Source organism: Temnothorax nylanderi, unplaced genomic scaffold, assembly GCF_030848795.1.
Source record: "Temnothorax nylanderi isolate EJ_2023f unplaced genomic scaffold, tnyl_v1.0 TNYL_tig0358_pilon, whole genome shotgun sequence".
In the NCBI taxonomy this organism is placed as follows: domain Eukaryota; kingdom Metazoa; phylum Arthropoda; class Insecta; order Hymenoptera; family Formicidae; genus Temnothorax; species Temnothorax nylanderi.
In genome coordinates, this window is record NW_027249420.1 from 39,669 (window position 1) to 65,835 (window position 26,167).

Below are 26,167 nucleotides of genomic sequence, written 5' to 3' on the forward strand. Positions count from 1 at the left end.
AAAACATAAATATATCAGCATAAAGTTTATTTTCCTTACAATAAACTACGTATTGTTTCAACTAAAATATCGGCTCTTGACAAGAAGATCGAATCGTAGATGTACGTAAGTGAATTCTTTGTACTACCTGCTTGATTAATCGCATTAGCATAGCTCATATCTTGTCCATTTGATGAATAATAATTATCACATAAAGTAAAAATAATTATTACCTCATATTCTGAATAAAATTTATAATGTATATAGCTAATATTATAATATGTTCAGTTTTTCCCTAATATTTATAACTGATGTTAGGAAATTAACTTTTTCTTCCTAATGCTTAAGAGACAGCTATAACATTATTCGTTGCGTTTACTGATGAAATCATTGCAAACTTCTGTTTGCAATTAAGCTTTTTCTTATTTTATATGTCTCTCCATATGCTTCCGATATCTATCAGAAACAAAAACATTTTGTTGTAAATATTATGTTGTATGTGATATTAGTAGATGGTTGCAGCAACATTGCATTATGTCAAATAAATTACATTGCAAATTGCTATAATGTTTCGTTGTAAATGTTTCTAAAGATATGCATGCTAATGCATATGCATTAATGGATATATGCATGCTAACATCACGCAGTCTTTCAATGAAATTATTTTGCAATATGTTTTCTTATGCTGTATGAGTCGAGACGACTATGATAAAATAAAAAATGCTGATTGTTATCGCAGCTGAATATTGCGACGTAACATATTAATAAATTCATAATCCTTATTTCAAATTTAAATATAATAAGATTAATATGAATAAATGGATTTTTATATGGTAGCAAGTTCACTGCGCTTGTGACGTGAAATATTCTTTCTCGTCGTTAACTCGTATACCGCGAGAGATCAAACGCCAAGCAAACCGTAATTAATTCGTTAACTTACCCGATATTTCGGCTCGATTGCTCGTCGCATGATTTAGCGTTGTTGGTATTTGTTCGTCCGCGGAATTCAGTGAAAAATGCGGAATAATATCTCCGAAACCTTTTGGAGTGGCAATCAAAGAAATGGATTAATGAACGGCGGCGTATCCTGACGAAAGTATGCTCAATATAACGCTAAATAATTTTTAACCTCAAATAAAATCCAATATACGAAAAACTCGATACGCGCATCAATATAACTTCGCCGCTAATAACTCGAGATTCACTCTTTCGCGCAAATTCATATCTTAATTAATATAAAAATATTTCACTCAATATTTCCGACGCTCGATCACTCGTCACGTTGTTTGGCATGCCGGCCCACCCGTAAAATTCGGCGAGAAATTCAACGGAAATAGAAATTTCTTCACACGATGTCGATAATTATATTTAAGTGGGTTATATATAATTATATATTATAGAAATCATTAACATAAATTTGATCCTAATTTAACTTAATTGTATACAACGACTCATTTTACGTGTAAAATCGATTACGTGTAAGAATAAGATTAAAATATACATGGCATCAATCAAGTTGCAGCAAATCGTCGAATTAGAATTCAAATATGTTGCGGTTCTGAAAATTCCCTATTTATTCTCTGTATTTATTAACAACAACAGGCGCAACGCGAATGGATTCGCCGAACAAGATACAAAAGACGCAGTGATAACCGTTTGAGACAAATTTTGGAAACAAAGAAAGAAATATTCAGCCTGAATTAAACCGTCATACTTCGATAGAGCGGGACATGGGCGCCCTTACAACTTCTTTCAATAAGAGGGGGCAGAGTGTAAATATATATACCGTTTTTGTTCAAGTTGTGATGGACTGGAAGTTAAGAAATAAGATACTTCATTTGGGGTATAAATAAAACGATAAAAAATAATTATTCAGAAAAGGCAAATTTCAAATTTCTTGAATTTCTTGACGTCCAGGAGGTCGATTATGTATCTTAAAAATTACAAAGTGTGGAAATTTACTAGAGTATCTACAATTTTATTTGTCAAAATCTAGCAAATCTATTCACTTTTGTAATTTTTACCTCGTTTCAAGATACGCATTCGATCCCTAGAAGACAAAAGATTATCGATAAGTTTCTAAAAAAGAAAGCAGTTTCCATGCATATGGAATTTTTTATTTACGTAAGGCTCTGCCAAACGAACGTATTTTCAAATAATATTTTCTAAAGAAATATTTGTATGCAGATTTTTATTTTTAATTGAATAAATTTCAAGGAAAAAGTTATCTGGTTGTTAATCATAAAATCATTCTAAATTGAAAAAATTAAAATCCAGAGGAGAACACATGCCCCTACTTGCCCTCTCTCTCATGGGCACCCATGGTGGGACAATAATAACTCGGCTAGTCTTGTTGTTTGTTGACATAACGCATCCGGCCGTCGCGCGTCGTGCAATCGGTGCAACACAAAGTTGACGCAATACCATTCGCACGGCGATGCTTGAGCAAGCTGCAGCGACGTGAACTGTTCCGTGTGCCGTCGCTTTATCACTCCTCATAACGCGATTATTCCGATCAATTAGCAATCTTCACGATTAACCGACTCCTCCGATTAACGATACGCAAGCGAGCCGGAGCGCAAGAGCCACTCATAAGGGCGATGTTACATGGCGCGTCGCACGTGTTCCTTTATCCAAGGCAGTGGAAAATGAGATTTGCACGAATTACGTTTCGCTTGTGATAATTTTCTCGCTACCTACAATGCTAGAATTGGAAAATAACCTCGCGACAATTTTCTCGCGCGACATTTTCTCATATTAATAGATTTAATTCGTCTTTATTGTACCGTTTCCGGATTGTGAACGAGAAGTCCGAATCGAACGAGTCAATTAGCGGAAAACTACGTGTCGTTTATTATAATATTTCGTGTAATTGAGCGTCGCGCGCTACAGTTAACGACGGAAGTGTAAAGCACCAATGCGCAATCGTCGTATTCTGGTAATTAATCCACCTACGGATATAATTAACTGTGTTTTCGCGATATTGTATTGTGTAATGGAGCATCCTGAGAGGAGAAGGCTTGGAAGGTATCGGGATCAGGCGTCGGCGAACCAGTTATAAAATAAGTTATTTAATATTTATACATTATTTGCTACTTATAGATAGTTAATCGTCTCATTTTCTTTTATTAGAAATTCGTTGATTTAAATAAGAATTTAAAAGAAAGATTTAATTCTTTTGAAAGTATATAATTATTTTATTAGATATCTAGTTAAGAGATAAATAAAGGATTCAACGCATGTGACGATAAAGGTATCTTTTTGACGTTATCTTGGCAACATCTGTTGTAATTTATACATTTGTATATGTTGCAGATTAACGTAGTTACAACGCAATCTCCGCCGTTCTCTGCGCATCGTATATGTATCGGTAGGTCACAAAAATTATCTTTTATTTTAATCTGAAGTAATGAATTTGTGAATGCTACTGATAAGTGTAACATATCATACATCCATTGCCATGAAATGGATGAGTTAACATAGATTAGCAAAAATGTTTAACCTTCGACTATAATAAATGTATGTAGGGATGCGTTTATTGTGTGTATGAAGATGCACGATACAAGCACATACAAAGCTCACACATAGAATAGAGCTTATTGTTATCGCATTATTATTAATCGATTTGGTCGTTTGCTGGCAACAGAGCAATTATTACAGGAACGAACAAACTGTTTGAAATTTATAGTAGGTACATTATAGACATAATAAAATTAATTGATTTTCAAATGGAATTTATAGCTGTTAGAGAATTTTAATTATTGTTAGAAAATTATTTTTCTTTCTTTCTTTCTTTCTATAATGGATTCGAGAGAATCAATTTATTATTAAGACTCAACAATTTAGAAATTATTACGTAAGATACCTATGTAGTAAAAATTATTTTAAAGAAATGGGGAAAGAGCGGAAAAGAGAATGTGTTTTTATTTGATACATGCAATAATTGATAGTAATTTGATACGATTCTACAATTTGATACGATTAATCATGTGAGAATAGAGATATCGGTTTATTGTTAACGTCAGACTTTTATAAACATCGAATTTCGATTACGTGACAATCGTGACAATTAGCCTTGAGACTTAGGCCTGACCGGCACGCGGTTTTGACGACGTCAAGAGTGTTGACTAGCGTGGTCGTCTCGGCTTTGGGTGCGTAATAAACAACAAGGATGAAATGATTCCACTTAACGCTTGCAACGCTCGTGGAATCATTTCATCCTTGTTGTTTATTAAATGTTAAACAAGGACGAAATAATGCTCGCGAGCGTTGTGAGCGTTAAGTGGAATGCACCCATTATCGCGCGTTAGTTCACGTTGCACCAGGTTTGCTTCGTTCGTGCTTTCTTAAAAAAGTAAGATTTCACGATTGACTGTAGAAAATGCCGCGATTTAGGCGATGGACAATCGTGATTAGCCATCCGATCCGATATTCGCAATCGTGCGTCGTGTCGCCTGAGCTTATCACGCACCGACATTTGTTAGAATATCCATCGAGGCCGAGATCGAGGCGCATTGTCCCGCGTTTCCCGTTCGTCCGAATCGCGTCGTGCACGCGACTGACAAGTATTAATGGTGCATGTTGAACGAAGTTTTCGATTCGAAATATCTGACGACCTTCCTTAAAATATTCGCGGTACAGATATTATACGAATTCATCATCGTTTTTTGTTTTCTCATTTTGTGTACCCTTTACATTTGTAAAATTTCTATTGTAATTTGTAATTACTCTCTCTTTTTCCTCCAAATCCTACATATTAATTTCATCTTAACTCTATTTTGCTGCATAAAATTATATTCCGGCGGTTTCAAAGACGCGCGATGGGTGGAAATAGGTTAATTGAGATACGTAGTAAGTCTGCACTTTTCCGAGGACACAGTCTATAAATAACTTGCGTAATAAGCGCTGCTACAGGATGGAAAGAACATAAACAAAACAATTAAAAAAATCAAAATATATAATTCGAAAGCTAAATCGGTCGATAGAGGTGGGACACAAATGTCCCGTAGTGTCATAAAGCCCGTATCAGACTACGCATTGGAGATTGACATTATCGATTAAAAATTGAAGATTGTCCGATCACACCATGGCTACATTCCGATATTTACTGTCAGCAACTGTCAGTACTGAAAATCTATAGTATACGTGACGTAAAATATAGAAAAATATAAATTTTCAGCACTGAATATCAGAATGCAGTCTACGGTACGATTACGATAACTTTGGCTCCTTGATTTGACGGATAGTTTTTGGTAGTAGGTAATTGTTGAACGAAAGAAATTTATGACATTGACCTTCAAAGATCCAGAAAAGTTTAAATGATAAGAGAAATATGATATATATATATAAAATTTATTCCTTCAGTTTGTTTTACAGAGTACACTTGTGATATACTTAAACACTCATATTGCAAACGCTTTTGAATATACATAATTTATTCTCTTAAATAATATAATAAAATATTTTTTATTTACGAAAAGAAAGCCAGCGTAATATGTGTATAACATATAAAAGATAACTCACTAATTTTTTTTTAATTTTAACAAAACATACTTGCGTATTATATAAATTGAATTATTATTTAATTTGTGAGATTATTTGTAAGATAGCTCTCTTATATTAAATATTATAATTAATTTTTATATTAAATCTTAACAACAATATAATTATATTTCACTGTAATGACACATACATTAATCTCTTTTGCTGTTTACAAATGTCACGTGTCTATCATATCACCTAGCCAAAAAAATCGTCCAGCCATTGGCTAATATTGCGATTGAAGATTTTGAGAAAATAGACCGATTATTAACTCTAATTTCAATCCGTAATCTTAATATTTACTTTCTTTGTTCTGATTGTTCAAAGTCCAATCTCCAATATACAATCTCAATCTTCAGTACTAGTCTGATACGGGCTTAAGGCGACGAGACATTGCGTGCGGCGTGAAGTTGTCTCCGCGTAGTTTGAATGTTCCGTGCGCCGAGTGCGCCGCTGCAGCGCTGGTATGTCGGTCGCGTCGGGATCAGTGTCGAGCGGGACGTAAGTATGACTGTCGCATGTTTCGCACGTTTGTTTTGCGCCGTGCGAAACGTGCGACGATCGTCGGGAAAGTAGCAGCCGAAGTGTCTCGACGAGTTCGCGTCCGGATGAGCGAACATCCGCGACACGAGAGCAAACGAGGAAACGGAGCAGCGGAATAAAGAGAACAGCGCAGTAAGACGACGACGCGATGGCGGCATCAGTGAGTGAGTTAATCAGTCATTACATATCGGCGCAATTAATTGTTAATTTGTTCCATTCGCGTTAACTTGATACGCGTGTTTTGACACTTTTACGCCGCTTTCAATGACTGTTAATTAAAATTAATGGATCGAACGAATAAAATAAAATAAATTGAAAGAAGAAATTGATTAAAATAAAATATTCTCTGCTGTCGTGTCATTTTAGAGTAATTAACTTTATTGTTATTGAAATAAACATTATTTAGTTAAAAAAATTAATTATATTATTAATAACACGACAAAAGTTTTTAAAATACTATATTTCAATTTTAAAAATAATTATGTTATTAATTATATTATTACATTAATAATGACACAAATTTCAAAAATTCTATATTTTAGTTGAAAGATTAATGATGATTATTAGTATACTAGCTGGTTAACAACGATGAAAAGTATTAAGATTCTAATTTTCAGTAAATTAAAAAGTAATTTTTTTATATTAATAATAGTGTTTTTTTTTTTATTGAAGGTAAATATGGATAAGAATGAGGTGTGATAATATGGAGGAAAAAAATAAATATATTGGTTAGAGAAGGAGAAAATGTTAGTTATGCGTGTTCTGTGGACAAGATAGGGACAACATTAACTATTATATGGAGGATTGTGAGTATATACCAAAGATTGGTATATATAATTATAGGGAAAAACAAGGAAGAAATAATAGATAAAATATGTAACAATGAATTAAATAGGGTTAAAGGGAAGATGTTGAAGAAATTGTGGAAAAAGAAGGTGGCTTAGAGTAAGGAAAAGTAGCAGATAGGAATAAGTATTAAGGTTGCGTTAAGGTTGCATGGAAGGAATGAGTGTGTTAAGTTATTTGTAAATCAAATCCACTTCTTGGCATGAGCTAAAGTTAATAAAGATTAATTGATAAATAATTATTGAAGGTGGAATTGATTATTTTATTACATCGTCTTATAATTAAATAGGATTGATTATTCTATGATAATAAGAGATAGTGGGGCTTGAGATTTCCTGCAAATCGATACAACTGGTACGCGTCGATCGCACGAATAATGAATAAAAATGTTCCTAGAGAATCTCGTTATGCCAATGAATAAAAATTGAGGAGCCACCTGCTACTCGCGCGGTGTGGTTATCTTCTTCTTCCATTCGACGGATATATTTGTTCCTGGGATTGAGAATTGGGGCTCAATTGTGATTCAATCGATCGCACCTGATAGATTCGCGATACGCGAGCAGGTTCATCGATCGCGTTAATTTTGCGCGCCGTCGAGCTCGCGAAATATCATTCACCGTCGTTTCAGGAAACTGCATGCGTTTCGGAATGTAGCGACGGTCTACGCGCCATCGCATCGTCCTCGCAATATTGCCTTCGTCGAAAATTGCGATTCTACGTCACGTTTCCCAACCCCGTAGTCCCAGAACGAAGTTGAAATGCGACATATCAACGCGACGTATTAACTCAAAGGCGACGTGAAGGTGCTTTGCGCGTGTTTGATGAATATTAAAACTGCGAATGGCAGTTAAAACTCGACCGACGCAAGATCGACGTTGCACCTGGCAACGTGTCTACTCTTATAAGACAATTAAGGTTTTGCAAAATTTTCACCGTGCCGTGTGCCACGCCGCGAAAATCGCACTTTAATTAAAATCTCGCGGAAATGACACGGGCATACATTTGCATCGCTGCCAGAAAAACAAATCTCATTTTACTGTTTGTTTATTGTAATTGTGTTTTAATACATATGGTTCTTTGTGAGCTTCATGCTGTATATAATCGATATCATAAAAGAAATTGCTTCGAAAACACTGAAACTTTATAATGTCTTCGTAACACACAGTAATATTTCTACCATTTTACAGTAGAATGAAAAATGCATTCTGTCGAAAATATTTCAAATATTAATTGCCTTAAATTTAACATTTCTTGATATACGTTGCCAATTTCTATTTTTATTGAAGAAATTTCATTTACAATAAACGTGCTTTCGCTGCAATTAAAATATACGTTTTTTATCGGTATAAAATTCAATTGTAAAATACTATACCAAAGTACTAATCAAAATGCATAATGATCCATTGTTTTATCATATATATTCGTTTTTATATACGAATATTTCTAGCAATTTAGAACTGATTTTTTCGTAAAAAGATCCCCCAATAGGTTTTTATCCATTCGCTGGCATAAATGTATAAAAATAATCTCTATTTCTATTTATATAAAAATAAAAACATTTCTCAATATCTTTTTGCCGCGTTTAAAGCATCGAAAATTAAATTTACTGATGTTACAATGTATGGGAGGCTCGAACATATTTTAGCCTCTAAAGAACTTCTTAAAAGTATTATCCCAAAGGCACAATAGTTATTGCATATATATATATAGATAAGTATATCCTATCTTCTACCGCCACATAATATCAATTTCCTAAACGTTATTTTACGATACCAATCGAACCCTCCGGCCAAAAGTAATGCGAAGAGGGAATAAGGTAGGAAAAAGGTTTGTGACTTACACTCACATTGGGCTCGCCCTCCGTCATGGTCCTCGAGCTTCCGTCACGAACGGGCGTCTGCACTCACAGGAATAAAATCACTTTTCTCTCTCTTCACCTGTACCACTTTTTCTTCCCTTTCTCGCTCTCTCTTTCTCTTTCTCTTCTCTCTTTCTCTCTCTTTCTCTCACAGTCCCAATTTTCACTACCGGCCGATTTTCCGTCAGTCGACCGAATTCAATGGCTCTAGTCCATTAATCACTGCTTAGCGGCTAGCACGGAGCGAAACCTGTATTTAATTTTTCACGCAATGTCGCTTTGTATTCAAATGGAACCGGATACGTAGTTGGACCCGGGGGAGGGCGCGAGAATATAGGAGAATAAAGGGAGATAGGACAGAGAGCGAAGGTGGTCAGCAACCTGGACCCGGGTCAGAGTATTATTTCACGTACCTAGCACGAAAGCAATATTAAGGACAGAATATGTATTATATATACATATATATATTATATATTAGGGTGGTCCTTATTTTTCGACTTTTAAATTTATTCTGTGGCACCCCCCAGAATGTTTCCAATTCGCAAAAAAATAATCCCTGCCAAAGCTCAGTTCGATCGGATAACGGAAACCCGTGCCCCCGGATTTGTAAACATTTGAGTTCTCTTGTATTAAACTGTTTATTCCATCAACATTGGTTCTTAAAGCGTATTTTCCACAAAAATTTGCCTAAAGCACTTTTCTTTTTTTAACATGTGTGTCTTGCTTTTCTGCATCGTTTGAGACCTTATACGTCTCATTTAAACAATTAGGTAAATTGTTAATAACTAAAAAATAAAAATAAATAGTTATTGCATTTATTGCTTGATCAGCTGGAAAAAATTATGTATGGGCTACAAAAGTTATAATAGTATGTTTAAAGCCAAAAGAAGAACAAAAATTAAAAGATTTCATGTCTTTATTAAAAACAATCAATTTTTTGTGGCTAACGTTACCTAATAATATTTATTGCAATAATAAAGTTTCCTTTGTCGAATCAGGGAAGCGGCGGCGGTAATCTTTTACAACTCGTAATAAATACTGTTTTTGATCTTCGTTTCTAGTAATTAATTTACTGTAATCCTCCATTAACTTAACGCCTCTTTCCGCTGTATCGTTAACAACATTTAATTTGGATACAATTTGAAAACCTTTTTTAAAAGTGTCGTTTTCTGACCAGGTTGACGGGTCAGTCTGCATAAAATCCCGACTAATATTAAATCTGTCGAAAAAATCAGCTGTTTTCGCAGTTACGAAATGTTCAATATCTTTTTCTAGCACTTCAGGAATATTGTGTGCTTTTATAACTACGCGCTTAACACTTTCATTTGTCGATATTTTTTCTGGATTTATAGCTTCAATCATCTACTTTTTTGTATCTGCGGATACTTTCTGATCAAAAAACGCAAGCGTAACAGCTTCAGGACTTAAGTATAAATATTATTAGGTAACGTTAGCCACAAACAATTGATTGTTTTTAATAAAAACATGAAATCTTTTAATTTTTCTTCTTCTTTTGGCTCTAAACATACTACTATAACTTTTGTAGCCCATACATAATTTTTTCCAGCTGATCAAGCAATAAATGCAATAACCATTTATTTTTATTTTTTAGTTATTAACAATTTACCTAATTGTTTAAATGAGACGTATAAGGTCTCAAACGATGCAGAAAAGCAAGATACACATGTTAAAAAAAGAAAAGTGCTTTAGGCCGGATTTTTGTGGAAAATACGCTTTAAAAACCAATGTTAATGGAATAAACAGTTTAATACAAGAGAACTCAAATGTTTAAAAATCCGGGGGGACGGGTTTCCGTTATCCGATCGAGCTGAGCTTTGGCAGGGATTATTTTTTTGCGAATTGAAAACATTCTGGGGGGTGCCGCAAAAAAAATAAAAAAAAATTTTTTGTCGAGTAAATAAGGACCATCCTAATATATATATAGTTGGAAAGAATAAAATCTATCCGCTTATGTTATAAGAACGATATTCTCACTGTTTTCTTCTTCATTACTCGCGATTCATTAAATATTGAAAGGTTTGGGATACACTGGATGTATCGACTGCGAGAAAATCTGTGTGCTTCCTTTTTAACAAATATAATTTGATAAATTAACGCCAACAGCATTACCCATTAACCAATGAGTACTTTTTAATAAAAAAAATAATCTATCAATTTTTTATATTAAATGTTTTTAGTTCGTAAATTGATTTTTTATCCTAGCTGTAACAATTATTTAGTTTTTAATAAACGTCTTCTCCATAGAAAAACCTTTCTAATTTTCTTCAATTGCTTAAAAATTAATTATCAGTACTGCAAAGGCATACGAAAAATTTATAAAATATTCTTCCTGGCACAGCATCATCCGCTCGCTAATGAGTTAATAATAACAACTATATATATTTTAAAATTTAACAACTAACTTAAAATTTCTCAGCTTGCACGAATCATGCTTCTAAGTTTTCGTGAAAATTTTATCCCCATTATCAGTATTAAATGAGCTTGAAAGCAAGTGAAAGTAAGTTAACAAGTGAAAATTGTGTTTTATATGTATATGTAATACAGAATTGAATCAAAAAGAGATAACCACAGTGGAGTCCATATCAAATTGTTACATTATATGATATAAATGCAGTCTGCTCAGATACCGTCAGATCTGATAAGTAATTTATCGGTTACATATTGAAAATTTTACAAACACATCTAATTTGTGATGTAGACATCGGATACTTGTATACTAAAAGTCTGATAAATATGACATATGACACACGATATTTTATTCCATCTTCCATCGAAACATCGCGTATATTCGCATCTAATAAATTAATAATTTTATCCTTGATTATAAATATTTTTTATTGAAGCGTAATATTGAACAAAAGCTGCTTTTACTAAATGATCGTTATTATACAATGATATTAGCTCCATTAAAAATAGTAGAATAATAATGATAGAATTACTTAATTATTAGTAAAAGCGAAAATTATATTCTACGCGGGCGCCAATAATAATTTCGCATAATATATACGAGTCTATCAAACGAACCGTGGACCGCGTTCAAGAATCGAGAATCATTTTCCATGCATAATAAATGCTTCGTTACATTTTCGTATCGCATTTAGAACCTGCATTTTCGCGTACGCATCATTACTGGGGGCATCATAATTCAATCTGGATAATGAATTAATTCGATATCCGCGCTATTGCCGGTGATGAAAGCTAGTGGGAGGTGGTACGAAAGTCTCGACACTGTGTTGCTTTTTGAACTCGTTTTTTTTTCTGACCGCGACTTTGACGAAGATATATTCCGCTTACGAACGCGCCCGCGCTTGTGCGTTCGATATTGACGTGACGAACTGTTTTGAAACTAAAAAAGAAGCGAAGAAAGATGAAAAACATCCTACACAACCGCGCTATTCAAATCACCGCGACGCGGCGCGGCGCGGCGTTTCGACGAGCGCCTTTCCACGTTCTGAAATTGTATTTCACATACGTGCAACACGCAGACTTTTTATCTGCACGACAGTAGAATTGAATAAACCATTCTATATATTATACGTACATGGTATACCTATGTAATATATACATATATACATATATAATAGATATGGTATATGTATATGTATAGCCTCAAGCTTCGCGAAATTTCAGTAAAAGAAGCGATTCTTTATTGAAAGTTTCTTTATTATTATAGATTAAAGTGTAGACTTTGATATGCAGCATGCGAAAGGTGAAGGCGAGATGGGTAACTATGGCAACTTTTTCTTACGTAATGACTTACATGAGAAGCGATCTGGCCTTTCAAACGTTGAATATCCCACGATAAAGATGGAAATTCATCATTAATTCAATTTTTCAAAGTTGTGAGTGAACATACAATAAAATTAGATTGGATCAAAAACTTTGCGCTTTTTGCCAGTAAATAATTAGCAATAAGCCACATTTATTAATTATCATAAGCTGATATAGACCAAATAATACGGAGATCACCGTTAATATATTTAAAGGCTTATATATATTCCTGTGTCATATAAACGGTAAAAAATATGTGTAACAATAACAATGTCTCAACATTATAAAACTAATAAAATTAGTATTAACCCCCCTTTCAGGAATGGAGTTCTCTAATGGGAATAAAATATCAAAATCACAGTCTTCTTAAAGTTTATGAGTCGCTCTTTACGATTCTGGCACAATTCCAAAATTTTAACATCTAACATGGTGGATCCAATATGGCGGACCTAATGTTCAAATAGTGATGTAATTTGTACTGAATATGAAACTCACTTCATATAAGTTTTTGAGGTTGCTAAATTCGAATATAATCTTAAAGTTGCAAAATTCAAAATGACAGATCTGTTCAGAACGGAATACGTTTAACTTTGTTTCGTATTATACTATACTCAAGCTTGTCAGTAATATAGTAGATGAAATTTACACAGATTCTGAATCATATTTAGATTCAAATGAGGAATCAGAATCTGACTATTCTGAATATTGCTCTAAAGATGAGAAATACTTTGTATATGGATGTCTCGTTCTGTTATGCTACTATAGCATAAGTTTACGTAGTACTGATGAGCTTTAAAACAAGTAAAACCGGAAGTTTGGAGTTATCAACTAAGTCGTAACATTTGAAATTTTTGTCTGCCATATTGACGTTGCCATTTTTTAATTTTGTAATTTTGTGGTTAGAATAGAACTTCGCGACTTCGAAAACCTATATAAATTGAGTTTCATGCAAATTGCATCGTTTTTTCAATATTGGCTCCGTCATTGTTAGTTTGGGCTTCAAATTCGAATAGCATAACAATCATGGGTTATCGATAACTATTAAAACCAACGATTTCTAACATAAAATACAGATTTCTACAGATTTCATCGAGCATCATGTTACATGAAGAATTTAAGTAAAAGAACTTTGTTGCACAGCTCTTTTTCGATTTTAGCGCGAAAAAGGATCTTGCTTCGCAAAAAATTATCGTCACTCGTAATTTGATGAAAAGTCCGCCGATAGAGATTGCGATGTAATTTCCCGCCGAGCTGAGCGTGCGAATGAAGACGTATTTCAATCACTGATGATCAGTCGTGTGACATATATTCGTTGCACCTGCAGCATGCGCGACAAAAAAGACGGGCAGAAAGCGGCTCGAACTATTCAAATTAAAATCCTGCTCCTGCAGTTTCATCTATATTGTGTCCAACCTTTCGCGTTTCCGCGGATATAAGCGTGACAGTACAGTGATTAATTCCCACCTTCAGATCAATTCGCGGGCTCGATGCTCGTTGGCCGTGCGACATTTTATCATTGTCCGATCGCGAAATTTCTATCAATCGGGAAATAAGATAGATAGTATTTTTTCTGAAATTAATTTTTCCCAGTGGAATGTCTGATAGTTAATAGTACAAAGTAGTCTAGTGCGAAAACGGCTAAACACCATGCACGCAGTCTTTGATTTGAGATTTGAACTTTTTGAGTCTAGAAGATTAATTTTTAGCAGAAATTTTGAATTATGCTCCTTGATAACTCTAAGCTTCGAATTGCCAGAATATTAATACTGCCATATATTTTTTCCAAATTAATAACCATATTATATCGAGAGCATATAATAGAACAGTAATTTGTTTAGTAATGATTACAAAATCATAAATAATTGCGAATTCCCGAAAAATATTCTGCTAGCAGTTTTTCATCAGTTAGCCCTAATCACACGCGTTTTACCTATCAAATCGGTACTTTTGCGGATAAACGATGCAGCGTTATCTGTGCGATTGCGCGTCTTAATCTTCGTGACTACAATACGCGACCGATAACACGAGAGAACGTAAATCACATTTGAAGAAGGAATCTTTTCTCTGCCGGCCCTTTTTCGCTCTTTTACCCTTTCGGACCTCTCGGGTGTTCTCTTCACGACTCGTTTCTCTTCGACGGTCCCGCGATATTTCATTCGCGGTCTGCCACGACGCGGACGTCGCGTCGCTGCCCCTCGTTGTCCACTCCGGTCCGCTCGAGAGTGGAGGTGTTGCTTCCAAAGGTAGGGTCGAGAGTGCGCGTGTTCTCGTCCGGGTCCTCGGCGGTTAACCCGCGCATTGTTCGCGTGGAAGTAAATCGCCGTCGACGTACGCGCTTCGCCGTCCATTACGGCCGAATGACAAATATACAAAGTCCCCGTGCTCCCGCCCGTGCGGTGCGCATAGCACATACGCGGCCGAGATGTGTCCGTCCGGTTCCGTGTACGAGCCTTCGCTCACGTAACGTGCGCGCATACACGTCGTGAACACCGCCGTTGTGATGTTACACGCGCAAACACATTTTAGATTAGGTATAGCGGCGTTTAACACTAAATCGACCGCGGACGTACGTTTTGCTGCGAGTGAAAGTTACGTTGGCCAAACACCCAATTATCCTTCTCGATTTTTTGTATCATAAATAATTCCTCAATAACGTGTTCTCAACACGATTAAAACATGCCCGTAAAAATGCATTACATATAATCTGCTTTTGAACACAGAATTTGTATGCCAATTGCGCTTGAAATATACAAAATCTCCGTGCATTTCCATACAATTCATTAAGAATACACGATAAAAGTAAACGTTGGACCGATTAAAATAAATAAATATTGACCGGAAAATTGGCGATTTGCATTGCAATCAAGGAAGAAGAATGGGGGAATATTTCGATCGGTTTCGGATAAAACTCGAACAAATATTCCGATTAGCTTGGCCGGATATTTATTTAATATATTACTATATATCTATTAAATATTTAATAACAAGTGTGCTAAACTTTGGAGTTCAGTAAAAATTTATTTTATTTAGATCATATCGCAAATTTTCTCAATTTTTGACAATTAGTTTTTTATAGTTATAATTTTTTATGTGATAATATTATCAAAGTAGAGTCGACATTAAAATAAGCAAATAACTATTTTTTATTATTTAATTAAATCAATTTAAATTACATTATTTTATTTATAGGAGTAACTATTATAAATACCAATTGCAAAAAGTAAACAATTCTGAGCGTGCAAATTTAAGTGTCAGATATTAACATGATTATAGCAAATAGATAGATAAATAAAGAAATATACAACGGATTAAGAGATATATGACATGATTATTATTAATAAGCGAACGTGATCTAGTTTAACCATTGCAATACAAAGTTGAACCTACCAGCTTTTGTCTCTTTTGAAAGCAATATTGTCACGTTATTAGTTTATATTATATTTATATTATATTAACATCACATATGTACAAATTATGAATTTATTTTAATTACACATTATATGCAGATGTCGGAAGTAGAATCAATTATTGGAAACGATAATAGGAATCAAATATCATTTGCCATTTTGATGGCATGGAATAACCACATAATTTGCTGACAAATAGCGCTATTAGATCAAGTTGTAAAGATATCGTCTATTACTATCGTCTATTAATAAAATAATGTAATTTAGTCTAACTGAAAACAACTATTTTACAGATAAATTCGTGTACATATAACATAATCTGTTGCGATTGTTTAGCTCTCATCGTATAACAAGCCATTGTTGCCGCTTTTAATGATTAACACTTTACTACTAAATTGTTTACAATTACTAAATCGTTTATAAATGAAATATACTAATTATAAATGAGCATACGTTTAATAAATATGTTTAAATGATAAATGATAAATGTAATTATAATCTCTGATATAAGTTTTTGAAATAAAGCGCAATCAGTTACTTTCTAAAATTATTTATAATAAAAATTGCTTTATTTGCTAAATAATATGCGAAATAAAATGTGGATAAAGATATTGAAAGAAGTAAAATAGTCATCTAATTTTAGTTTAATTTTTATTCTGTTTCTTAAGATTGTTCTTATTGTTCCCAAGATTCTTAATGCGATATAATTAAAATAATTGTATATGCCTCATGTCTGCGTCGTTACTCTTTCTTTTCAATTTACAAATTATCTCTACTTTGTGTCTATATATACGTATTAATCATGATATATTGTCATGTTTATCTTGTTGGCTTAGTTGTTTCTCTATATTATCCACAAATGCGAATCCAGGCAATATGATAACAACCGAGATGAGTTTGTGATAAATATAACTCCCACTGCAATGTGCCAAGAAACATGTAATATTGACGAACGGTGGTCTATTTAATTAGTAGAGTATAGATCATGTTTAACGAGCAATCTTTAATTGCAATAAAAATTGTAATATAATAAATTATAACATCACGATTGCTTATTTGTAATAATTATTAAATATTTTACATTAAACTATTATATAGTTAATATCATATCCAATATACAAAATAAAATTTAAAAAATATAGAAGTTTGTGCAATAATCTAATTTACTTAGTATAACTACTTTGCCGATTAATATTTATTATAATATGAATAAATGAAGTAAAGAAGATCATTTTTCATTAAATTCAAAAAAAGATCAGTACTTATATTGTAACATATAGGTACATATATAATCAAATATATGTACACTGAGGGAAAAATATTGTAGAATCAACAAAACAATTTTGTTGATTTTTCAATTTATTGATCCAATTATTTATTTTATTGAATTAAGTACACGTCTATTATTTGAACAAAAATAATTGAATTCTGAAAATGGTATCATACAAAATCATTTTTTTTAAGTTAATGATAAATTTTGTTAACTCAATAAAATAATTTTGTTGAACCAAGAACATTAACGTTTTTAAAAATAGTAAATTTATTCAAAGAAATATTTAGTTAATGTTATATTATGTATAATTGATAGTATAAAATATTTAGTTAAAAAGAACAAATCAATGTAGTCAACAAACAAAATAGTCAAAAGAACAAAATATTTTGTACAAATATTTTGTTAAGCCAATCAAATCATCTGCTTGGCAACATACAATCTTCCGGTTTTATTAAACCAACAAAATTTTTTTTGAAAAAAATAATTATTTCTCTCAGTGTATGGAATATATATATATATATATATATGTGTACTTATTAGTAATTGATGACACTGAGGATTACTTTATAATCCGTGAAATCTTATCTGTAATTATTGCGATATCTCTCCTGATATTTGAATTCAGCTATCTCATCTCGGGTGCGTCTTAACATGGCACAGCTCCAATCGTGCTTTCACAATCGGAATTGGCAAGTGCGACAAGACATACGCGCCATTAAAATGGAGCAACCGTTTTTCACTAATCCTTCAATGACGTTCAGTTTTCATGGTGTTGCCTTGACTTACTCGTATCTTGGTACGTCCCAGATTTTCAAGAACATATAATTCCGTGGCATTTTAATGCACATTGGCCGTGAAAAAGAGAAACGATATATCCGCGCGTAGACGTGCAAAGGAGATAATATACACGGATGTATCGAAAGTTTGACCTTTTCTCGAGTTTCCTAGTACTCCCACCTTCGTGCACCTTCGTTTATCGTACCGGCCTGTATAAAAATCCTTTCACAGCGATCCTACAGTCGGAACCGGTTGGCCTTCTCGTGTAAATGTACATTTATAAATGAAATATTCCACCATGGTAAAGAGAGGTTTTTTTCCTCTTGTAAACGGAAAAACGCAACGAGAGCCAGTAATTAATACTTGATCGAGAATATAACAAAATAAATGCCACCTTTTAAAAACTGAAAATTTTGGGAGAAATTTCCATTTTATCCTTTCTGTCTTCTTGCTCGCTATTAAAAACGATTAATTAATAACCATTATGTTAGTTAATTAATGCGTTCGAATAGTATCAGACTTTTAGCAAAACTCACATTTCAATTATCTTTCGAAATTTAGTCTTCTTAATTACGAAATTAGATATCCAATATGCAATAAAAAAAATTATTACTCTTCTCTTCAGATGTATTACTCGGAATAAATGCGATAAAAATATGCAATTATTCGTAATATCTAATATTCTGTTATAGAATATAAATATTAAATGGGAGTATTATTAGATGGAATATCTTAACGTGATATACTTTAATAAAAATATCAAATTGCCACATAGCAATAAATCATGACTTATATAAGTGCAAATCATTATTTATAACTTGTATAGTTATAAATTTAATTTAGATCTAATTTACTGATTCGATCGTAATGCACTACACTTTTTCCGCGATTAATTTAGATAACAAATTAATTCGAAATCCAGTGACGCTCGAAGCACTTTGAAAAGAGAAAGGACAACAACGAAACGGTAATCGATTTCACCGCATCTAATTATTCGGAGCCACGTGTATTCGCGTACGTGACTCGTTTTCGCATCGCCGTCAGGCGTCGTTTTAAGAATGTCGCAGTCTCGCTAAGAATCATTATGCATCGAGTGCATCGCACCAAATATATGGATTTGTCCAGACTTTATTTTAAAAAGTAGAGATAGACAAAATTACAATTCGGTAGAATTGGAATTACATAAGTTGCATTTACATCAATCTTTTAATATATATAAATTTCACTATAAACTTATAAAAATATTTCAATAATAAATTTTTAGAATTTTTAAAGAAATTATCATCGGAGACATATAATTGTGAGGCTAATTATTTATTCTGATTACTTAAAATATCGCTACGCGTATATTTAGTAATTTTCTTTGTTATGACTATACTACGGACGGAGACATTTACTTTGTTAAACACACCTTATACTATTATAACTTTATGTACCGACCGTGATTGCATATTGCAAAAATTGCTGCCATGTTTGCAATATCCTTCCAGAAACATTTTATATATTCGCGTAAAATTCGTGTTTTTAAACCAATCAATGTAAAAAAGCAAACTTGTTTAATGTCAAGAGGGAGAAAAAGGAGTATTTTAAATTTATCATTTACAACATTTTCCATTTTTATTATCCGCGTGTAAGGCTGAATGCAGATTTATAACTAGTCGGCTTGGAAAGAATTACGATGCAAATTATGACGCTTACTCGCGAAGAGCTAACGCTTCCTTTAACTCAATGTTTAACATCGGTCCAATGAGCTTAACTTCGTCTCGCGATTATTTCTCGATATCCGTCTCGAAACCATTTTAATCTGATATTCAGCTTGCATATTTAATGCACTTTTGCAGTCTCCCGCTCCTCTATTACACTCGTAATTTGATACATAGATTGAAACTGACTCGACAAAGCTCGGCGAAATTTTGTAAATTGGTACGGTCCACTAGAATTCCCGTGGCGATTGTAGTAGCAATAGCGTTTCGTACTTCAATCGAAATAACATATCCCCCGTGCGCTTGAACGCGAATCAAAGTGAATTCATCGGCGTGGATTTGCGTCGCCCGCGCTGTTCGGCGATAGGGCTCTTTATTTATTTATGTCTCGACAATTTTACAAATGCGACGACGACGACAATAATGAATTCGCGCAAACATTTCGCGAGACGCGCGCGAGTTCGCGCAAAATTTTGTGTTGCCACTCCCTTTCGCTTAACCCGTTTATCGGCGGGCGAGCGCGCGCGCGCGCGCGCGCTATATACCTATCTCGTAATTCACCCGTTACGAAGTTAAATTTACTCGTAGCGAATATGATGGAGAGCAGTTATGCTAATACCGCTGATTTCAGTAGTGTGGCATCCGTGCGCACTCGCCAACGCATTCGCTCACATTGAAAAGACGCAGAGACGTGCATCGAAAAAAAGGAAAGAAAAAATTTTGTTCAAGTTGCTTTGACAAAAGTTTAATTTGAGCGCCTTATCTCCGTTCTGAAATTTATCTCGTTAAATAACTCATTAATGAAGCTCGAGATGATAAAACACGTATTTACACGGAAGAAAATAAATCTCCAGTTAATGCAAATAAATGTATATTTCTGTAATATACGACACAAACGTGCCCCCGTTTTAGGAAGCGATTTTAGGTAAATTGCTTTAACTAAAATTACCTCTGCACTACATTATTCCGCATTACATCTGCACTTAAATTTCTATTGTTAAATAACTCGGTAATGAAGCTCGAGGATGGTGTGAGAAGGAAATTTCTATTCAGCACACAAGCGTGGACTTTACATGTAAAGAGGAAATGCGCTGCAAAAATGTTCCGGGAAGAAATTTTTAGAAGGAGATTGCTTAATCTAATGAACATTTAATTCGAGAACTGCACATGCAACTTACATAACTCGGTAATGAAGCTTAAGATAATGAAACATGTGTTCACGTGAGAGAAGAAAATTATCCTATTTAAGAAACAAATGCGAATTTTGCTGGAAAAACGACGCGAATGCGCTCCAAAAACAGACCGGGAGGAGTCGTGTGATAAAATCGCTTTAATGGAATTCCAGTTGAGCTTCATATCCGTTGAGTTTCTCATTGTTAAATAAAAACAGTAATGGAGTTTAAGATAATTAAAAGTGTCGCGTATAAAAGAGGAGTTTCTCATTCAGAGATAACTTACATGTTTTACACGGGAGGCATATTTTATACTTGTGCTTGTCCTATTATAGCTTGTAATCGCGTTACAGGGGTGGTTACCTTTAAATCAAAACCGCAGCGTTGAATGATGAACGCCCTGTCGCGTAATGTAAACTGTAGTCTTGCATTTCACCCTTTGCCACGTAATTGGCATATTAAATTTTGCTAAACGTAACATAAATTTTGGATACAATAAAACACTAGTGCTCTCTCGCGTTTTCGCAGATCTTTAACGAGATTCGCGATTTTATCAAAAATTTATATTTAATCAGAGTTAGTAAATTTTTCAAAAAGAACCTTGATAAAAGACCTCAAAAGTTCCTAAACTATTCGGTCAAACATAGCTAAATCAATTAAATTATCAAATGTTCAATTAATGTTTCATTTAAATTCATAGAAGACTGATCAAAATAATGAGGAATATTTGTATTGAGTTATAGACAATATAATTAATTGTCACATATGTGTGTGTAATTACGTTGAATTATTCGCATCATGCAATATCACGGAAAATAAGTAGAATCTTATTGAAATCTTAATGCGCTTATTCGTACCTGAGATACCGTTTAAAGTAGAACTATCGCTACACTGAGAAAAAAATGTTGTTAATTTGACTAAACTCGTTTAGTTGGTGTGATTTGTTTAATGTAAATATTAATATATTTAAATCAAATATACGTGAGTAATATCAAGAAATATTTTATTTTATTTTATATAATATTTGTTGAATTAACAAATGTTAGCTTGACAGCCCGTGACCGCTGCATTTAGTTGAATCAAACAATATTTCTTTGAATCAACGATTTTTTTTTCTCAGTGTAGTATGTAAAAGTACGTAAACGATTGTAAATTATAGATTCCAAAGGTAACATGATACCAATTAAATATTACAAAAATGTAGTAACGAATCATTTCTCTCGGATGTACTGTACAATAATAAAAATACTGCAATGCTCAGCAGATTAATCGGCAGTCGCATTTGTCATCCTCCCACTAGAAGGTAGGTGACAGATGAGGAAGTTTTTCTTCAACGAGAAAACATTATACCGGAACGTCGCCAGATGCCACGTTGAAAACGGCCTTGCTGCCCATTCTGATTCCAAATTTCGAAAACGCACTTCCGATCAAATCTCTAAGACGATCTCGAGAGGAACACCTCGACCTTTCGGCTACATCTGAATACGCGGACGGCCGACAGAATCCTCGATCCTGACGCCGGTCCGGGATTCCCCGCCCATTCCGTTCTCGTCGCGACTTTCACGGAGCAGAGAGAAGTGAGAGAACCGGCTAGAACCCGGCGAACCGGGCGAATCATCGATTAATGGCATTTTAAAGGCATCGATAAAGGCGGCCGATCGTTTTTCGTCGGCCGACACACAGATTTTCTCGCCGTTGGGAAAAATAGAAAGGAACACCCAGGAAAGGAGTTCCTACCAGCGACGAAGCCGGATACTGGTGTCTTCTTAGACGAGAAGAAGCAGCAGCCTCTGCCTGCACATGAGAACACCTCACCGATCTCGAGCAAGGATCTCGACGGCGACGATCCTCGCGGTCACTTCGCACTCCTCCGTGTCACACCGGTCCAAGTCGGGCGGATTTCCGCGAGCGAAGCCGACGAGCGGAAACACCGGAGCAGAGACCAGCAACCTTCGACGGTCGACGGCGTACTGGCGAGGAGCAGCCAGCCGCTTCAGGTTGGGAGCTCGTCTACCTTACCGACGCAGGCGTCCTTGATGCAACGAGCTGGGGGGATCAGGCGGATGCGGATCAGTGTGCCTGCCAGATAGCACGGAACACGGAACCCCCGAAGAGGAGCAAGGAGAGAGAGAGAGAGAGAGAGAGAGAGAGAGAGAGAGAGAGAGAGAGAGAGAGAGAGAGAGAGAGAGAGAGAGAGAGAGAGGGCGGGGGGGAGAGAGGGAGAGAGAAAGAGAAAGAAGACAGGGCGGCATAGCACAAACTCATCGGTTGTGTAGATACCTGTTGAATGCACTTGCCCAGGGTGGGAGGAAGTGCTGCTGCCGCGACGGGTCGGAGAAACGCACCGGCGGCACGGCGCGGCGTCGCGGCGTCGCCGCCACCGATGGCTGCATCGAACCGGCGAAAGGATCCTCGAAACAAACGGTCACGGTCGATCGGAGATTCGAAAACCCCATTCTGCACTCGGCATTTCGCGCTGCCTCTCGGTTCGGCTGTTGGATTTGCCTGCGGAGTTCTAGTTTTGTTCGTGGCCTGTAACTCCGTCCAGGCGAAACGTGGTAAATGACAGGGCGAACAGGAAACTCCGTGACTGATTGCGGAAATATCCTTCCACTCGATTCATATAAAACTAGCAAATCGAGAAAAATTGAGCTGGTTCGTGTTTATATAGTGGGTGTAGAATTGTCGCTTGGTCGCGTTGTGCGTTTACGTTATTCAAGTTGACAGGAGAATGCGAGAAAACAGAAATTATTCCGAATATTAGTTTTAAAATATCTTTAAGAAAAAATAATATATATACCATTCGCTACAACATTCCCTTAATAACGTTAACAAATTTGGCAATAAGAGCCAAAAGCGTTAATTAGTGCGCTACATAATTTATTATAATCTAGGCCAATTAAATAAGATATTTTTTACGTTTAACCTTACGACATTATAGTAGACGTCATCGAGACAGGTTTCTTAACTACAGCTCATTATAATCAAATCTAACAAGCTGTGCGATATCCTTTACATTGAGTGGTTACTATATTTGCAAGTTGCTTTTTCTTAGTTCTACATTATGACGTTTGCGTTATTCTTGTTAGCTTATGGCGTATGTTGCTCCGATTGTTCCTGCCTGTATAAGTCTTTTAAAATTTAACGTTCCCGTAAGGATAAATGAGATATGACACAATTATTCATCATCTTCTTTTCTTCCTTTCTTTGACTTTCCAACTATGGAGTAAAACATCTCGAAGCTACTTGGATATGTTTCGGAGCTTACATTCGGCTTTACTTCTATTTGTGAGAGACGATGATATAAGTTAGTAATTATCTGCAAACTATTTTAGCTGATTGACTGCGTTAAACTCTGACCAATGTAAACTGAGTTATAATTTACTAATGGTATATGAGGAGGATAATCCAGAGAAAGGGTCGAATTAATGTTTATGTTTAATGTTATTTGATTTTATTCAAAAGAGCTTTCACATATTTTTATTTATTGCTATATTTCCTTAATAATTCAGTTAAATGTATGCTTTTAGCATATACACACACAATACGAAAGTACCCAAAATGTCAAAAATCTAAATTTTTATTTCTATTATGAAAATTGTTATTTTAATCGGGCAATTAAAAATCTATAAATAATCTATATAATTCATGTATTTTAGCTATAAAAAATTTTTTCCTAGAAAATTCCTAAAAATGAAATAAAGGAACCTCTCTCTCAATAGTTAATTAAATCATCAAATTGCGGCAGGTGCGAAAGTTGCCTGTTAACTCCGCGTTGCGATTCTATTCACTCGCTGTAAGAAATTTGATATAAATCGAAAGAATTTTCACGGGTCACCCTCAGAGTCTGATGGGAAATTAATGCAAAACTGTCGCAGCTGTCAACGACACGATTCAAAATCACTTCGATAGAACGTCACACTCGCGTGCCCGACGTTCAAGAAGAGACAACCCTGGGGAAAACGGTTAAAAGCCTCGAAATTACATTCGTCAGGAATGGGAAATTACGCGCCGAATTGAGACTCGTAATTAAGACCGTCATGTCCCGCGAGACATGACGAGCAGCTGGAAAAAGAGTGTATAACATTGCTGGAGACGCGAGGAGATTCGGGCCAAGGATTTGGATTTGTGAATTCGTTCTTGCGCTTGATGGCGAGAAGAAATCAAATTGCAACGCGATTCAATAGAGGTGGGAAGTTTTCCATCCGTAAGTAATCAAAGGTGACGGACACCGCCGCACCGTCCCGGGAATCCGCTCGACCGGCGTTAGGAATCCGGATTGCTGACTCGTATCTAACAACGTAATTTCAGTGTAACTTTATCACGCGCTTGTTACACGAGAACGCGCGATTCCGGCAGCGAGCTAGGTGACCGCATTTCGGTATCACATGCCTCGTGTACGAGATACGGGTTCGGCAAGAGGAAGAGGTCGATACTCGTACTCGACACATTGAATCCTTCCTGCGGCTACAGCTTTGCCCCGGCCTCGAAAGGGTCCTTGTTGCGCTAACGTATCAAACTGTTTCCTTTACTAACATTAATACTCGTGTTAGCACTCGGAGAATGGAGAAGTCGCAGGAGATAAAAGGGGTAAGAATATACCGAGGCTACAATTACTAACAATACCTTTGTATAAGTTCCAAAGATATTTTAAGCGCATTCTACGGATAATATAGACATAAAGCTATTACATTAATTAGATCCATTTTACTTTTTTTAAAAAGTAATGTCTCCCTCGTTAAAAAATGACGACAAATATAGTGTAATTTATTTATTATTCGCTTACGATACATTAATTAACTCTAATTGGAAGGAATCTCTGAAGCGAAAAAACAATCTCTTTGCTTTCTTATTTTTAAGAGGGCTCGATTCTTTTCTGTAACATTTATGATCTCCACCCAAGATCTTTTCTCCTCTTTAGAAAAAGGATTATTCATTGTATTAATGACCAGAAACAAAAAAAAAATGATAAACTTGTCGTTATTAAATGTGAATAAATTCCACATAATAAGAGATAAAAATTTGTTTTCGAGATTCAGAATTCACAATATCTTGCATATTTTGAATTTTGAACGTCTAGTGCTCGACGAGAAAATTACCGCGTCCTCTCGTCTCGCGGAGTCGAAATGGTGGTAAAATTATACGGTAAGATTGGCGGAAGTGCAAAGTAAGGACGATGGGTCGGTCCTTCTGGTACTTCTGCTAAAATTTTCAAAATTACGCTGGCTACGTTGGCTTTCCGAGGGCGCGCGCGACATCAGCAGTAATAACGGCGA

At 35.0% G+C, this 26,167-nt stretch overlaps 1 long non-coding RNA gene across 2 annotated transcripts in view; it reads right to left on the reverse strand.

The window, feature by feature from the left end:
* LOC139781731 (uncharacterized) overlaps positions 1-22,847 on the reverse strand; it is a 53,840-nt gene extending 30,993 nt beyond the window's left edge. The window contains exons 1-2 of one of the 2 annotated variants that reach the window (XR_011720646.1): positions 22,629-22,847; positions 8,750-9,180 (exon numbers count right to left, since the gene is read on the reverse strand). This is a non-coding gene — a long non-coding RNA (uncharacterized lncRNA). The remainder of the gene's footprint in view (positions 1-8,749; positions 9,181-22,628) is intronic. The other variant, XR_011720645.1, reaches the window with a different exon arrangement.
* Positions 22,848-26,167: the final 3,320 nt, after the last annotated feature.